The sequence below is a fragment of the Ambystoma mexicanum genome, chromosome 8 (assembly GCF_040938575.1).
Source record: "Ambystoma mexicanum isolate Mex_15411 chromosome 8, UKY_AmexF1_1, whole genome shotgun sequence".
NCBI lineage: Eukaryota > Metazoa > Chordata > Amphibia > Caudata > Ambystomatidae > Ambystoma > Ambystoma mexicanum.
This window is the reverse complement of record NC_090929.1, coordinates 111,232,998-111,251,214: the sequence shown is the minus strand read 5'-3', so window position 1 is coordinate 111,251,214 and position 18,217 is coordinate 111,232,998.

Below are 18,217 nucleotides of genomic sequence, written 5' to 3'. Positions count from 1 at the left end.
CTGCAGCAGCGAAAGTATGGCATCCGAGTCCAGTTCACAGCTATGCTCTTAAGCACCCCACAGTTGATATGATCACTCCTCAAATAAATGCCTTAACTGCCTGCCAAATAGCTGCTACAGAGTGTACTGTTCCCACATGCAAGAAGGCCATGCTCAGCAGCACTGCTGGGAGGTTCACCCCCAGGCAGAAGCCCTGCAGCCAGTTGTATGGGAGCACGATCCGACAAAGTGCATGGCAGGATCTCACAGTGTTCCACCTTATTCAAAAGGGAGCTGGATACTAGCCAATACTCTATGCGAGGGTGCATATCGTGCACAGACAAATACAATGAGTACTCCCTACCAGGCGTCAAAGATATTCATGGCCGCCATATGTGAACAGATACTCAGAGCGGCCTTCGTGGGCACCCTCACAGCAGTGCCCAAGCGATCAAGTGCAGGACCAAGGATTGTGTTGAGATCGCCCCCACTCCCATCCAACACAGTACTTTTGGCCATGGGATACACAGCGTAAAACTGAAACGCCTGGTCATGAAAATCTGGATCATCAACGTTAGGGCTGAATACATTAACCAGAAATACCTCTGGTCACATTCATCACTACGTATCAACCCTCATCATCAATCTTGGTGTCTAAATGAGTAAACTGAGGAGATGATGTATGAACCCGCCCCGCCAGCAAGTGAAAAGTAGGTCGTGTAATAGCATTGGGCTTGCCATTCTGCTGCAAAGGACATGGCTTGCCTGCCTAGTGCTTCTGCCTCTTGCAAAAAAATACAACTTTTGCACCCTTCCAATTCACATAGGATGCAATTTTGTGGGCCTTAATCCCAGACATTCAACTAAGAAAGGATACAGGTTGGGTCATCCAATGGGGCGCTCACAGAAGGAATCCTAGAAGCCTATGGAGACACTGGAAGATGCATCATCCTCGACATGCTCAGTGGAATCCAAGATGGCGCCTGCTCGACAATGTTACCACTAACTAGCATTGCAGGTCTAGTCTTCCATTCAATATGGAGAGCACGCTGTATATCATTAATTCGTACTTAAACACCAAGAACTGATGGGTAACTGCGTTGCTACTCTACTTCTACGTTTAGCATTGCTCCGTACTTGCTACATTCTCTCAAACCTCCCCGAGGTTAAACCCTTACATGTTCGTAGTATTTCTCTTTCTGCCTTAGGACGCGGCGTCTCATTCTTCCGGAGACCTGCCTCTTCTGCCACCCTCGGCTCCATTCTACTTTTCGGCTCCCTGCCGCTTGCGCCGCCCTTGGCTTCATTCTACTTTTTTTCGGCTCTCTGCCTCTTGCGCCGCCCTCGGCTTCATTCTACTTTTCGGCTCCCGGCCGATTGCGCCGCCCTCGGCTTTATTCTAACTTTTGGCTCCCTGCCGCTTAAACCTCTCTCGGCTCCATTCTACTTTTCGGCTCCTAGCCTCCTGCGCGGAGTTCGACTCCTCTTACCTTCCGACTTGCTGCATTTCTTCGCCACTCTTGGCTCTCTGTGCTACCTGGCGCTTTGTCTTCCGGAACCTTTCTCCGCTCTCCTTCCTATCTGGCGTTTGTCAACCTACCTTTTCCATTTCCTTATCCATTCCTTTATTTTTCTGTCATTCTGTAGTCCTTTTCTTTTTTCTTCTTCTCTACCTTTTTGTAGTTTGGATTTCACAATAGGGTACAGTTCCAGTGGAGATTCCTTTCCTGCATTTGTCTTCTTGCCATTGGACTCCAATTCTTCCTGGATACACCCACAGCTAATCTTCGTTCCTCCACGTGGACGTTTGAAACACCTTTCCATTGGACTTCCATCTCGCCATCTGATTCTGGGTTTTCTTCCCCACAAGGGTTTCCCAGGGGGTAGCCCCCTGGTTGCACAGAGCACAGTTGTATGGTCTCTGGACTTCCGGGGGGACGTCTCTTACCTCTCCAAGACTACCGCTGAACCCGAAGAACCGTGAGTACCATCATCAGTGAAAGAAAGTATTGTGGTGTTTGTAAGAGGCGCTGCCATAGAATCAAAGGAGAACAATCCTAACAAACTGAAGTCACAAAACAATGGCAGTGCACCCCCGTCCCCTAACATAATATCACACATAACCAGTTGCACTTGAAAAGGGGAAAACTGTTGCAGCACAGTGCGGACCCCAATTCTGCCACCTTTTCTTAACTCCTAGAAACATGCGTCGCGGCTGCAGTAAAATGCGGGTAAATGTGATTCGACTAGGAGTCCAGACGCAACTCCTTCTCTCCGGCTCAACAAAGTATTAAATCGCAGTCGCAATAGTTCATAATATGTGCAATGACATTTCACCATAAGAGCGCTGGGGGCGCGCTCCACTGAAGTGCCTCGAGAATGATGGATTATCCAACAAGTTTTGGAGAAGATCCTCAACCGCCATTTCCATGTTCCCGCATAGTGCCTCGTCCGGGACCCCTATTATACGAATATTGTTTCTGCGACACCTGGACTCTCCAGGTCATTACACTACACCTTCATCAGTTTCATGTCTTTTGATAAAGTATCAACAGTGGATTGTAAAACAGAGACATCTTCAGTCTGCTGATCTGCACAGAGCAATGGGCAAATGTGGGCCTCAACAGATCAAAGACACAGTGGTGTTCAAATAGCCTCATTGCTGCACCTGGAGCAGTCTTACCAGCTGCCTCAACAGTTCCAGGGCTAGAGGTCCCACCCCGGTGCAGCGCTTCAGATGTCAGCATGCAGCCACACCCCCGCTGCACGACACAATCCCACAGCCAAACACCCGCTCTGGGCATGGGAGGGTGACAAGACCCTGCCCCACATACCTTGCTGCCCTCACTCCACGGGCACACAAGGACGATAGAGTGGCAAGAGTCAGACACAGCAGAGCAGCCACTATGCTTCATAGGAGACGTCCGCAGCACGTCACCCACTCCTTGCCGCTGCAGTTAAGCAAGCAGGCCGCACCAGTAACCAGCTGTTACGGAGTAATGCGTGTGTTTGTACGCATGGGCGGGCCTCGTTCTGGCTCGCGCATGCACGGTTAATAAAGGGGAAGCCCGTGCGACGCATTAGCCGCCGGGATCCCGAAGCAGTAAGACGTGTCCGTGTGAATTCTTCCAGGTACCGTTCATATGCTGTTGAGAGGCCCTAAGGCTCACCCAGAGATTAACACCAGCCACAGGCCACCTCACAAGTTTAATGCCAACACAGATCGCAATAGAAAGCGGATACCCGCACTCCAGCCGAATTCAGCCACAGAGCAGTTGCCAGTAGGGCTCAGTCAGATCATAAGATCCAGTAATCTACAACAGAGAGATCCTGCACTGCAGAGCTCAGGTGGATTCCGCCATGGTGCTCCACTGCTCAACAGTGCCCCCCATACATTCAGTCTTGAACAGTAGCCTGGAGAGGAAGCGAATGGATCTATGCCATTACTGTGCCTCGGAAATACCAAATGCAAATTTTCTTTTCTTTTCACACAATTATATGCGGGGGGAGACCCCACTGGAGCTACCCACCCACAGTACTCCACTTACCTAATATATTACCCTAACCCACATATAATTGGTGTGAAATTCACATTTAAAACTTCTCATTTGGGATTTTCCGATGTATAGTAATGGGGCGATACCCTTTGCTTAAGGCGGGGTGATTCAGTCAAATTTCAATAGACCCGTAATAAGACATGCTGCAGTGTGCTTGGCTGCTTTTAGGGGCACCAAGTGAGCCGCTGGGAGCCCAGTCAGGAGTGCCTGGTGTCTGCCGGAGAGGTAGGACCAAACCAATTCAGGACTGTGCCAGAGAATCATATCTTGTCAGCAAGGACGGAGAGGAGGATGAAGTGCTCAATCGTGTGGAATGTAGCAAAGAGGATGAGGAGGCACAAGTCAACCTCATCTGTGATTTGGAGGGAATCGGCCACCACCTGGATGGTGGCTGTCTTGATGCTACACTTGGGGCAGAGCCTTGGCTAATAATCATTTAGGAGGTGAATTTGTTCAATTCTGGTTAGTAGCTGTTTAGAGACTTTTTTGGCCAATAAATGGGAGGTTCATAAGTGACCGGTCGTTGGCCAGGTTGTCTGGGTCTGGGGTTGGTTTTTCAAAAAATGTTATACGAGACAAGTCTTGAGGCTGTCCAGGAACGATCTTTCAGTGAGGGAGGCATTAACAATACCAATACGTTGGAGCGCTGGGCCCATCAATTGTTTTGATCAAGGCAATGATGATATCCTCAGAGTAGGAAGCAAGTTTGAGGGAGGCAATAGTTTTTAAGCAATTCAGTTACTAGAGGGGCAGTGTGCGTGTTAGGGTGCAGGGGGGCTCTAATGAGGTTGATTTTATTATAACTCAGATGTCTATTTTATCAATTGTTGTTGATTCCATCACATTTTTGCCTGAGTTGCTGGTACCTCCGTGTCCGGTGAGGGAAAAGTACAATCCTTTATTACTTCAAAGAGGGCTTTGCATCTGTTAGAGGCTGCCGTAATGATGGGGGTGGAGTAGTGAGCAGCTTTGGCCTTGGTAATCAGAAACGTACGGTTGAGGCAGAGAGATTTGAGGTTGGTGAGATCTCCAGGGTTGTTTTTTGCAACACCATTTCTCTAAGGCTCCAAGGGCTTTATGGAGGCAAGGGGCGGATGGTTTGGTCTTAATAAAGCTGTTTTTTAGTGGGGCATGAGTGTCCACCAGTTTCATAGCCGAGTTGCTGAATAGTTATGGGTGAACCGAGGCTTTCCCTGTAGTGGGGAAGTCTGCAACTTTTGCTTCTAATTAATTGACCAGGAAGGTTTTTAATGATCAGCACTGAATAAGGGGAGGGAGTTGAAGGGGTTTAACCTGAACTATCTTTTTGGGCAATAGTTGAATGGGTGACCGATGTGGGGTGGCAGCATGGTCAGATCAGTCGAGTGGGATAGGGTCTGCGCAGATGATAAGGAAGAATGATGTAAAAACATTCAACAGTGTGGGCTTTGCTGTGCGCAGGAAAGCACCATTTGCTTAAGGCCCATGGATCCAGTCAGTGAGAAAAGCACAATGTGAGTGCGGTTGTTGGCTTGATACTTGGGGACGTTAAAATCTCAGAAAAATACATTATCTATAATAATTCTCTTTGCAAAGCCCAGTGACATTGGCCATTTAAAAAATGTTTTTAAAAAAGGCATTTGTGTTTTTGTGTTGAACTTGCAAGCGTATCAATCATTTCCCTTGAATGTAAATGTATCTACTGCGGTGTGCAGGCAGTGGGTTTGGGTCTACTCAATGATACTACGCTACCAGTGAGTTTCTCCCTTCAGCATATGGCATTGGACCCGGCTTGCACGTGTAGACTGGGAGTTAGTCTACACTCTCCATTGTGAAGAGGAAGTGCTTTTCTATAAAGACACATGCCGGGCACGGAGCGCGTGCAGTGTGTTTGGTGTACGTTGGAGGTGTGGAGGGAGCGCTCTGCTATGCTCAAAAAACGCTGCCTGCTTGGGTGAGTAATCCTTGACCCAGCTGAACCGCATTTTGCTTCAGTTTGCAATTTTGATTCACGGCACTCCTATGTACAGTACTAGTGAAAAATGATGGCATATTCCTTACGTTCAGGAATGCCTTGCCAGAGAGATTGATTCCTTAAGATCCTGACTTGTTGGTAAAAAGAAAGTTGATGGGGAATGTCTTGGCCTACAAATATAATCAGAAGGAACTGCTAAATGTACAGTTGCCAACTTACTTTTGCTGAAATAGTTACAGGCAAAAAGAATGAGGAAGGAATACCTCAATCCTCACTCCAGTAAAAAGACAGACCAATAGTTAATTGATCTTGTGCACTGAACAAATGTTGCCCAAACCCTCTCCAAAGCTTTGTGCCCTTTGGACCATTTAAACCTGGAAGATTTTGAAAATATCCCCACAACCACCATATTGCTGATGTTTCCATGCTAGGGACTACTGTTTCCCACAAGTTAGCCAAGCAGTTTCTACTCTCTCTGGCTCCAGAGAGGGCAGAGTCTACAGTATAGGATAAGCAAGAACATTTTTGCCTATATAGAACCCCTGTGCTAGTAGGGGAATCAACTCCCAAGTTCGGAAATAAGGCTAGACTTTAATCACCAGGCCCGATCTAGCAGTCACTACACTTTTCTTTGCCACCTGTAACTCGGGAGAGACGGTGTATTCGAGGTACAGAGCAATGTACAAGCTACTTTGTCCCCAGTCGAGGAGATAATATAAAATTCAAGACTCTTTGCATCATCCACATGGGGCCTGGGACCACGCTATCACCAACTTTCACTCCCTAAATACTCCCCAGCTAGAGCCCTATCACCAACTTTCACTCCCTAAATACTCCCCTGCTAGAGCCCTATCACCAACTTTCACTCCCTAAATACTCCTCTGCTAGAGCCCTATCACCAACTTTCACTCCCTAAATACTCCCCTGCTAGAGCCCTATAACCAACCTTCACTCCCTAAATACTCCCCTGCTAGAGCCCTATCACCAACTTTCACTCCCTAAATACTCCTCTGCTAGAGCCCTATCACCAACTTTCACTCCCTAAATACTCCCCAGCTAGAGCCCTATCACCAACTTTCACTCCCCAAATACTCCCCTGCTAGAGCCCTACGCTCCTCCAACTCTTTGGCTGCCAAACGGTTCTCCAAGCAGAGAGTGGGGGGGCAAGTCTCTCTCCTCAGATGGTGCCTTTCTTTGGAACAGCCTCCCTGCCCATCTCAGACTGAGCCGGACCTCCGTAAGTTCTGGCAACTGCCCAAAACGATGCTTTTCTCTACTTATTTCCTTTCGCTGTTAATTCACTCCACTGCCACTGAGACTGGCGGCCCGTTGCTCCTGTATCTCAAAGGATTATCGCCATTTTCTTCCCAGTCGATAACAGCACTCCCTGCCCCCACTCCACTGCCCTCGAGGGCCTGTGCTTGACGGCTCTGCATCCTACACTAGGACTTAGCCTGAGGTCCCTCCCAGGCACTCCACCAGCATGTTTTCACTCCTATGCCCCCCCCTTCAATCACCTCCCCTACATTTCCCATCACTGCACGTGCATGTCTGAAAGCCACAAGGCCTAGTAGGACCACGACTGTATATTTACTGTTTTGCCAATGCTATTCTTTCCCCTGTTACCTCCCCATTTAGCCTTGTGACACTTTGAAACACAATTCCGATGTATAAGCGCCTAACAAATGCTGAATAAAATAGATGCTTGCTCGTTTCCGATTCTCTCCCAGTTACTCTCCTCAATGGGTGGGGGCCATGAATTGGTGCAGCATGAGATTCAGGATGTTGACAAACTTTAAAAGAATTGCTGGTAGGAATGTCCATCTTGGAGGGTTTATTTTGTCCGTTAACAGATCAAATAAACCATCTAGGTATGTTGACTCGACTCAGGACCGTTATATAGATTGGTTGGGAGGGGGTTATCCTCACTCGCGAAGAGAAGCATGGCCCACTGATCGGGCCAAACCTTTACGTGGTGGAAATGTTTCAATTAAGGATATTCAATCCGAAGAGTTGCACCAAAAAGCTAAAAGGGCCTCCTCTATGGCAATGCATGTGTCCGAAATGGATTTTGGAAAACAAAAAAAAGAACAGGGCTATTGGAGGACAGAGGCCCTGCTCCTGATAAAGGGGAGGCTGTTGCCCAGCAAGTTAGTAATGCTTTATTAGGCATTAGATCTACTACTGATGAAGTTATTCCAATGCAGGAAAAAAATATCAAAGAACCAGAAAAATGCATCAAAAAGATCCTCAAAGGGCTCTCATAATTTTTGCATCAACTCAAATGACACTCCCCTGCAGATCCAGGGCTTGTAGAAGAGGAGTTGCGTCTTAAGGAGAATGATACTGTTATGGCTGCTGTTCCTCCCCCCCAATCAACATATGATGATGTGGTGGCTAAAGAGGAAGAAACACCAGAAGTCAACAGTAGAATAAGGAAGCCTATGAAAAAGTGTCTAAAGGTTAAAACTCATTCACTGACAGTGGGAAAGGGAGCCATTATTAAATGTTTAAAGCCTGTAAGTACTGTGAATGAGTCTCTGGATTTGAGTATTCTCACTCTCCACTGACTCAGAGGCTGTTCTGGATAGAACAGGTGGATCCCATGACACGGGCCTCAGTAATGATTTTGATGATGGGAATCCTGACTATTCAGCCTAGGCACATAAAAGTACCCCTAAAATCCTCCGCCCGTGAATTTGTTCCTAAAAATCCTGATGATGGTGGGACTGTTGACAGAAGTCCAGTTCGAGCGCAAGGTACATTTACAGCAAAAGGTCTTTGTATGGTTGAGAGAAAGGTTGCCTTCTCCAACGATGGGCTGACTCCTACGGATGTGTCTAAGAAAGAGTTGGAGAAAGTGTTTCCAGTATTTCTATCATTGAAAGAGCACAGGAAAAAGGTGCACAAGAAATCTGGGACTGAAAAGACACAAATGGAAAGAAATAACAGAAACCCCATTTAACCTTCCAAAAAAGGGGAGACAACTTGCATTGGATATTGATAACTGCAAGGGTATAAGTGGTGCTCCATGTAGAAATTTATATTTTCTGGAAGAGGAAAGGAAATGTGAAGCTCAAGAATGTCTTCCGTTAGAACGTATGTGTTGGCCCTATTTGAAGAAATTTCTAAACTAGCCTTAGTAAAATCTGGAAATTTATTTCAGGTGCAATTCACTCATGCTGCGAGAGCTGATATGCTGAGGCTTGGCTTTAAGTCTGAAATTATTAGAAATCTCGTTCTGGCTGAAACGCAGGCCTTTAACTATATGGGTTATGATCGGTGCATCTCACAGGAGGGAGTGTCTGCCAACAAAAGTGGAAGTGGAGCCACGCCCCAGGTGGTTAAAGTAAGCTTTGAAGATAACAAAATTGTTTAGATCGATAAATCCAGTTGTCTCTAAAAGATCTGTAAAGTAGGACTGGTCATCCATCTTGAATACTCTACATACAAAAAATGTTGGGGCAGACTGGCAATGTTGAGGAAGAAAACCAAGATATCCTTCTGCAATACACACAACGCAAGACATACCTCTTCTGCTAAGTGGTAGTTCCCTTGCCCTTTAACTAAAACAATAGGGCCTGGTTGCCCTTGTCCTGTCATTTTGTTTGTCCTTTCAAGTCTATGTGAGCGCCGCGATGCCGGTGGGACTTCGGTGCTATTGAAGTAAATGAATAAAATAAAAAATAAATACACAGGGTTTTTCTCACTTGTCTTTTCCTAATCATCTTTGGAGCACTTCTGAAGTTATAGCCCTACAAGAAACTTGGATTTTAGAAAAACCGACACTATACGGTTATACTGTCTGCTATGAATCTGCAAGAAAAGGATTAATGGGGAGACCATTTGGCGGTTTGGTTTGTGCTGTGTGTAATGACTGTAAATTTTAAATGGAAAAACCTCCAGTGGATGAAAAATATATGTATGAATGAGAAGGTAAAACTTGATTTAAATATTTGTTTATTACTAAGTGCTATTTTAACCCAAAGAATGGCAATTTAATGAATTTCCTAGCATTTAGATTTAACATTACAATGTCAGAGTCTTTATGTCTAGCGAATAGGGAAAGGTTGACTTTGATATGGTTTGCCCCTTTTGTACAAGATACTCTGGTGGGCTTAATGCCTCACAAAGAGCTTCTTAGGGTGGATAGAAACAGAGTACATGGGCATATCGTTGACAACAATACCTATAAGGTAACAAACAATTGTAGGAGACAACTGAGGCCAGTTAGGATGATGGGACGTCAAGGTTTCCCACTCTTGAAAAAATTAGAACAAGATCATTCAAATCAGATGAAAGCAAAGAGGCATCTCAAGTATGAGCACGATGCAGAGAGAATGCTTGCCTCTTAAATCGAAAAGTGGGGCCTCCTTCTTCTCACTGATAAAAGAAGAATTTGCAAAGGTCTTTGCAGGCTAATCCAATTGCAGCCAACATCTGGGTTACCTTATTTTCAAAACGTTATGGGGATGTTCTCCTCAGTGTCCCCCAGTCGAATGAGCTTTGGAGTTCAGACTCATTTGATTGGGATTTTCTTGATAATACTTTGGAGGAGGTCTATGCTTCTATCATTACATCTAAAAGTTCAAATGATCGGGACCTCATGGCCTTTCAAATCTCACTCTAAAATCTGACCCAGGTCTACGGTCACTGATACTTTTTGAGATATTCAATAATGTTAAAAAAATAAAAGATAATCCCAAAGTGGAGAGATGCCACAGTGATGCTTATTTATAAGGCAGGCGACAAACTGGATCAAATTTCGTTACTGGATGGTTCATATAAGGTTTTCTCATTATTGGTTTTGAAATATCTACTTAGTGAAACCAAAATTCCTCTGTGGAGTTACATTTAACAGTCTGGCTTTAAGAAGGAGGTGAGTATCTCCCAGGAGGAAGGGAGACAGATATTTGGGGCCTTCCTGGATATAAAAAAAAAAAAAAAAAGACTTTGGACTGTGTAAACCGTGGCCTTGTGTGAACTAAGTTAAAGATCCAAGGGTGTCCTCCTGCCTTGCGAGATATGTTGATGGCTCTACATTCCGAAGTAAGATTGAAAGTGAGTTTGGATGGCATTGGGAATTCCTCAGGCTGGATAAAGCGTTAGAGGGGCCTGTGCCAATGATGCGTTTTGGCCCCCATCCTTTTCGACACCTATATAGTCAACCTGGGGCTGTCACTGCAAGGTGTGAACACTCATCCACCTAAATTAGGAAATGTATTTATTTCCCATCTTCTATATGCAGACCATTTAATCGATTTGATTATAAGCAAATCGGTCTCCAAAGAGCTTTGCTAGCAGTTTATCAATATTTTAGAGGTGTGGGTTTGGAAGTTAGCACAATAAAGTTCAAAATTCTTGTCCTAAATAAAACAAGGAAGAACGAAAGTAAGAAATTCCAATAGTTGAATAATGAGCAGAAATTAGAACAGGTTTAATCATTTAAATACCTTGGAACTCTTATTTGCAGTAATGATACACTTTATAAACACTGACTGAGACTGCAGTTATACCTTCGGTATCACAGTTGAGGCAACTTGACAAGCAATTTGGCCATTTCTCTCTCCTTCCACTACTAAAATGCTATAGACAAAAAGTTATTCTCTTCCCCCCGCCCCCTACCACTCCCCTCCGCCCAAGTAATTCATGGTGCTGAGGTGCATCTTAATGAGGGATTATGGTCCCAATTTGAAAGTAAGATCTGGACAAGGTGCTCTCCCTGCCAGAGGGCACTCCAGTGTCAGCTATACTATATATATACATATACAAGAATACTCAGATATCGTCGCACCAATTCTAACTAAACTCATTAATGTATCCTTTAGGGACTAATTAGTTCCCCAGGATATAAAAAGGGTTACCTTAACCCCCCTGATTAAGAAGCCAAGCCTGGATCCTAAAGACCCCAGCAATCTCAGGCCAATTACCAATTGTAATTTCTTTTTGAAGATCATGGACAAGATAGCCACCTCACAACTTCAAGCCCATGTAGAGTCAGCCGAATCCCTTCACCCTCAACAGTCAGGATTGAGACCAGCACACAATACAGAGATTGCCATGATAGACCTCCAAACGAAAATGCTGAGCATCATGGACAAAGGGAAAACAGGAATCCTTATTCTACTCGATCTCAGCGCAGCTTTCGACTTGCTGGAACACAACCTGCTCAAAACTGGACTGGAAAAAACAGCCAATTGCTCCACAGAAGCAACAGGGTGGATAATGTCATTTCTGAAAAATAGGACCTCACGGGTCTACTGGGGAGATACATTCTTGATAGAAAAATACATTCTCTGTGGTGTACCACAAGGAGCCAGTATGTCCCCGCTATGATTTAACCTGTACCTTAGATTCCTCTGCCATGTATTAGATCACATAAACACCTACTTTACAAACTATGCTGATGATACTCAGCTGGTGATCAAACTCTGCGGGGATGATAAGAAAGACAACAAACAATTGCTCAGGGTCTATTCCATTATTCAACAGTGAATGGACACTAACTGGATGCACCTAAACGGCAAGAAGACGATTTAATGGTCTTCGGATCCCATCAGGCCAGAGCCACCCTCCTGTCAGAATACCGCTCATTCCAGATTGAAAACACCCAAATCATGGTATTGGACAAAGTTAAAACGCTTGGCATGATACTGGAAGCATCTCTGGGGGCCGAGGCTCAGACTCAATACATAAAAAAAATTTACCTATTATCTCAGACTCCTCCCTTAGGCCGTACCTATCTGAGGGCAACTACGCCACCGTACCAAGGGCTACCATACTAGCCCGCCTTGACTACGGCAATGCATTGATGTTAGGGTCAAAGAAGAAAATGTCTCCAAGCCTACCAGATCATACAAAATAACGATGTAAGAATCATAAAGAACAAAACCAAATCGGACCACATCAGTGTCGCTAGAAAAGAGCTTCATTGGCTCAAAGTTGAAAACAGAATTCAGTTCAAGGCCCTTACCCTAGCCCACAGATGCATCTATGGGGAAAGCACCTGAATATCTAAAAACTAAAATACTTCCATACACACCTAATCGCATGCTAAGATAGTCAGACCAAAGCATGATTACAGTGGCCACCCACAAGCGTAAAGTGGGCCTGGGAAAATCTTTCCCCATCCTGACCGCAGGGATATGGATTAACCTTCTCACCATCATAAGAAAGGAAGTTAATTATCTTCGTTTCCGCAAACGAGTGAACACTCATATTTTCTACTAACCTCTTCACCAGCGATACGTCAGTAAGCCCTCTGCACATGTCTCGTAAATTGTTTTTTGTTTGTCTCCAGTGTCCATGTCTCTGCGCCCCAAAACTCGCGTGTTACTGGCGCAATAGAAATAAATAATAATAAAAAATAATATTGGGTACTACCTCGATCCAGGCGATGATCAATTGGAGAAGTATGCACCTATACAAAAGCCTATTGATTCCACCGGCTGGCTCTTTGTAGAGTTACATGTATTCATTCTAGGTTCTTGTAAATCCCTTTAGCTATGAACAGAAAACTGTATTAAGATCAAGGCGTGTGAAGGTATAACAGGAAATGCTCTCACAGACCAAATGCTGATCAGAAGTGCCTCTTTGAAGTGAATTAGACAGAGAATAGGATTATGTTATCCACACAGAGTCTCAGAACATTTCACCTATGATATAAGACCAGTGGGCTCTATGAATGCAATACTCCAAAAATCCCCCTCCAAAAATATGCAAGCTCGACTTTATATGAAGTTGAATTTGTTTGCAAGATTTGAAGTGAGGGAGAGCAAGGATGTTTTCCTCATTCTGAGAGACTGTGTCAATTCTGTTTCAATGAAGTAGAAACCTTCTATCATCTGGTAAGTGTGTGCCCTCAACCTTCTAGTATACGTGATAACATACTGGGCAAATATTTGTGCCCTACAAGGCTCAAAGTGACTTGACAGAATCTGGCACACTCTTACTTGGAGACCTGCCAATCTCCATGATTGCAGCCATGAGAATTTTTAGATTTGATTTTCCCAGACCAATTGAGTTCTTTTATTAAACCAAACGAAAATATGATGATTTCTATTTAAGAGGAGTATAGCTCCAATTTTATAAAGAACATTCCTAGGTATTGATCTCTGTTCTTTTCTTCTTTTTAAGCTGTGACCCTTTGGACATATCTCTGATGAAATATTGTGATTAATTATTTTTATTTGTTATGATGATGAATTTTAATGCGATTCTTAAACGGAGAGTGTAGTGTATGATAATGTTATTTTCTTTGGTAGCTACATTTTTAATTGTGCTTTCTTTTATTTTGTCTTGTGTGAAAAGTTTAAATCTGTAAACTAGAACACAACAATAAAATAAAAATGTATTTTTCTAAGCTGATGATTTGGAGTCTAATTATTTCATTAGCTCGCCAGAGGTTAATGGAGAGGGGGTTTTCACTATGCCTGCCCCTGCTTTCAGATGGGGTCTTGGGTCATGTACCTCCTCCAGGCCCAATATCCTCTAGAGTGTGGGGTGGAGGAGAATCACCCAGCCTATTCAACCTCTGTTCTGACAGTCTTAAAAGGTAATTAGGAGACGGTCACACAGTCAAGAGGTGGTGGTAAATCTTTAGGAGGAAGTGATCTCAGATGCTCGGGGGACAGGAGGAGATAATATTAGGAGAGTGTACCATCAGGAAGAGAATGGAATCCCTTGAATGAGATAAAGCCAAAGGAGATGGGCTTGGCCTAGTAACAGCACACAGAGAAAGCAGAACAGACCAGGTGTTTTCAGCCACCGCAGAGCCTGGTGTAACCTTCCAAGCAACCTGGGGGTCCCAAATGTGGCTACGCCTACCCAAAGGCTGGTGTTCTATGTTCATTCATCCCTGTATTTTTTTTTTCACAGAGTTTTTAGCCAATTTTTTCATCGAACAAACTCATCGAATTTCTCTTTTTTATTTGGGGGTTTATCCCCTAAATTCCCCCTTCCCTTTTATTTATTCTCTATCCTACCACCACCCCTTCCCCCCCATATTATTCAATATGTTTTTTTTGCCCAAAAATCTTTGACAAAGACAAAAAGCTGATGAATGAACATTGTACCAGGCCTTGACCTTGCTGCGCTGCAAAACACAAATACCCAGGGACCTTAAGCCAGTGTGCAATGCATGGTCTTTCGAAGTGCGATTTCGTCAGGAACTTTGGTTGACCCCTGCTGGACCTCCAGACACACAATTTGAATCCCTCAAGTCCCCTCTCCAGAGTGCAGGACCGAGAGCGTGAAGAGAATCCAACCAGGGATATTCGTCCTTCACCTGGTCCCTGTAAAAAAAAGGCACCATATCCACAGAGCTGCGAGAATCTGAGAAGAATCCTTTGTTCGAATCCTCCCAGTCAATGACTGCCACCAGTTTTCCTTCAGTGTCCATTTCTTTAGTCTCCACACCAAGAACCGGATCCTGTGCCACTGATCCTGATGGCATTCCTCAAAAGCACTTCTTTTCACCTAAGGTACTGTGTTAGCTTGCGTAACACTTACCTTAAGTCTGGTGTGCATCCTATGAGGCTGAGTGAGCGTTTCCTGCGGTTGGGAGTTGGTTCATACCATTCGCCCAGGCCTAATGCTGGAACACATTATATAGCATCTTCTGTCAAGGCCCTAACCTCTTTTCAACTTATTCTAAAGTGATACTTCCTTGTCTGAAGAGATATCCTCTGGAACTCTGACTTTCCTGCAACGGAACCCTATGCTGGCTCGTAGGGTCCCTCTCCTGCTTCTGAGAAAACACATACTATAGACTAGGGAAGGACTTTAAAAGACAAGGCTTCAGTCTTGAAAACTATAACAAGTGTAAAAATACTTGCTAAAGATGTTAGTGTGGTAACTGTATCTCTGTAATAGAAGTTACAAAGTGTCATTAAGTTTATACTGACCTTTGAGTGGCATACTGCCACTCTAAAAAGTATATAAACACTTTGAACGGCATTTCTCCCCTTCTGAAAAGTAATGTCTTCATACTGTTTAATAATTTCACTTTAATAAAGTGAATGAGTGTAAAAGCTTACCAATAGGGTTTGCCTACCTTGAATAACAGATTGTCATTATTAAAGTGTATCATTGGGTTTTGCGGTCCATGATCTGCCTAGGGCATTCCTAAAACAGTCTTGGAGGTAATTCTTGCCTTTGAGTTGCTTTTAGCCCCTCTACAAAGTAGGAGTCCTTACTTACCTGTGAATTGCTGAATGCCATTATGAAAAATAATAGGTTCCTTACTTACCATGAAGTACATTGGGTTATGCTTTCCTAAACTGATGTAGAGCATTTCTAAAATAGTCATAAAGTTGTTACTTACCTTAGAAACTGTATTATACATGTCTGAAAAATATACTAGATATGACTATTAGATAGCAGATAATTATGTACCAATAGGTTTATTACTTACCTAGAAAATACATTGCGTCGTTCTTAAACTGTAATTGGGTTTTGCTTTCCCCGGATTGCTTAGTGAAAGGTTGGGTGTTCATACGCATCATTGAGTAGCTTAAGGCCCCTCCAGAATGTAAACATGTTACTTTATTAGCTCTGAAATGTTTTCTTAAAAGTAATACTGGTGGTGTAACTGTATCCATTCAGGAAAGAAGAAAGGTACACATGTTGCAAGATCGACTCTTAATAGGGTTGGCTTATTAAATGATTCTTTAATTGAATAACACTGTATTATATGACCAATAGGGCCTACTACCCTTGGATTACTTATTGTAATCTAAAAGTAACTAACCATTTCTTATTCCCCAAGAATAGTATATTATTATCCTCAATCTAAAACCATTAGTTTTGACTCACCTTCACTTGCTCAATGCTCCTCTAAATAAGGTTATAACCTGGTTTGTACACCATATGGATTGTTGGTTTTTATACATGCGTGTGTAACAGATGTGAATAGTACTTCCAAGATTCATCTTGTCCCACTGTATTCAAAATAAACAATTTTCTTTACACTACTTAGTGTAGCAGTGTTTCTTTGAACCATATGTATGCTACAATGTCTTTGTACTGATTTACAGCCCTCGCTCCCTACTAAGAAGAACCTTTTTTACTTTTTTGCCCATGTTTCATCACAGTAGATTCTAATGAATATTTTGCATTCAATTATCCTCCCCTCCTCCTTTTAATCCTCCGCAATAACCAATACAACTAGAACAATAACATTCACAGCTTGTACTTCACAAGCTTCTTGTTCATCATCTTACTCTGGCCAAACTCGTCCTACTTCGCAGTGGTCTGTTCCTCACTCCTGATCCATCCTTCCCACTATCTTGCCACTCCTCAATGAGAATTCAGGGAGGTTTATCGTCTGGGGAGCTAAACAATGTATGCACTAAGGCATTCCAGGTCGCTGCATTCTTAAAGGTTTCCCCCTTCCCAATTTGTATAGCTTCATACCACACCCTAGATTCAGCCATGGAGCAATGTCTCAGATCTCCCCACCAACTATGCATGGGCCCTCCTGTGATTTCCACACCTTTGCAATCCTTTCCCCCCCCCCACCACCCATGCAAGGTCTATCAGTCTGTGTTCAGATCTAGCACTCTTGGGGCACGTAAACATTCCCAGCAGACAAGCTTCCAGGGTCCTTGTGCATTTTGTTAACCCTCCTTTTTTAAACCATGTCCAGAACATATGCATCATGTCCGCGCCACCCTTCATACACCTTGGTCATTTCTTCCCCCCCAAAATTGTGATATAAGATGTGGCGTCATATAGGCCCTATGAAACAGAGCTGATTGAGCTTTAACCTTGCATTCCTTGAGACCTTTTTGGAAACATCAATACCCGAGCCCATTCCTGTTCCGTGAACTCTACCTATATCTAACTCCTATTTTCTCCTTCATGTGGGGTTTTCTTTGTATCAGGGGCTGCTGGAGGCAGTATCCAATCTGGACACACCATGCCCTCCCTTAGAAACAACATATAGAAGCCCAAGTACACTGTCCTCCTCCAGGGGAGACAGGAAACCCTGCCATCTCTTCACCTCATGTATTATTCTAGAGTATGCTAGGAACTGTCCCCTACCCACCCCGTACTCTTCTACAATCGCTTGGAACTTCAGGAGCCCTTTTAATGAGAAGAGATCTCCCACCATCTCTAATCCTCTGCTTTCCCATTGTGACCTGCTCTTTGCCAAGTCTTCTGTATTTCTACCATATACCGCTGCCAGGGGAACATGGGGAGAATAGGGTTCTCTCAACTTTAATAGCGCATTGGTCCTAGTCAGTCCAAATTCTCCTGCCTAACTGTACGAGGGGGTCTTCAATTCTGCCTCCCTCCAGCCATAGCACCTCTTGCAGAAAATATCAGGTCAACTTTGCACTTAGAAGTGTGTGCTCGAACGTCTCCATGTCCACTAACCACTGGGCACATACTTTAGCTGTCCAGCCAGATAATATAGTTCAAAATGGGGAAGTCGCCCCCAACCAGCTTCGTAATCCCTGTTTAGTGTGTCTAGGAGCATCCGGCACCTCTTCAATCCCCATATAAAACCTAATATTACCTATTCAACTCCCTAAAGAATGACCTTGGTATAAGATATGCAATGTTCATGAAGTGATAAAGCAAACAGGGAAATGTCACCATTTTCAGGAGTGCAATTCTCCCAGAACTTGATCTAATTTGCTAACCCATTTTTTGCCTCCAGCGTATTTTCTTGATGTGTCATCTTTGTATCAGGAGATATATCGACTCCCAGGTATCTGAA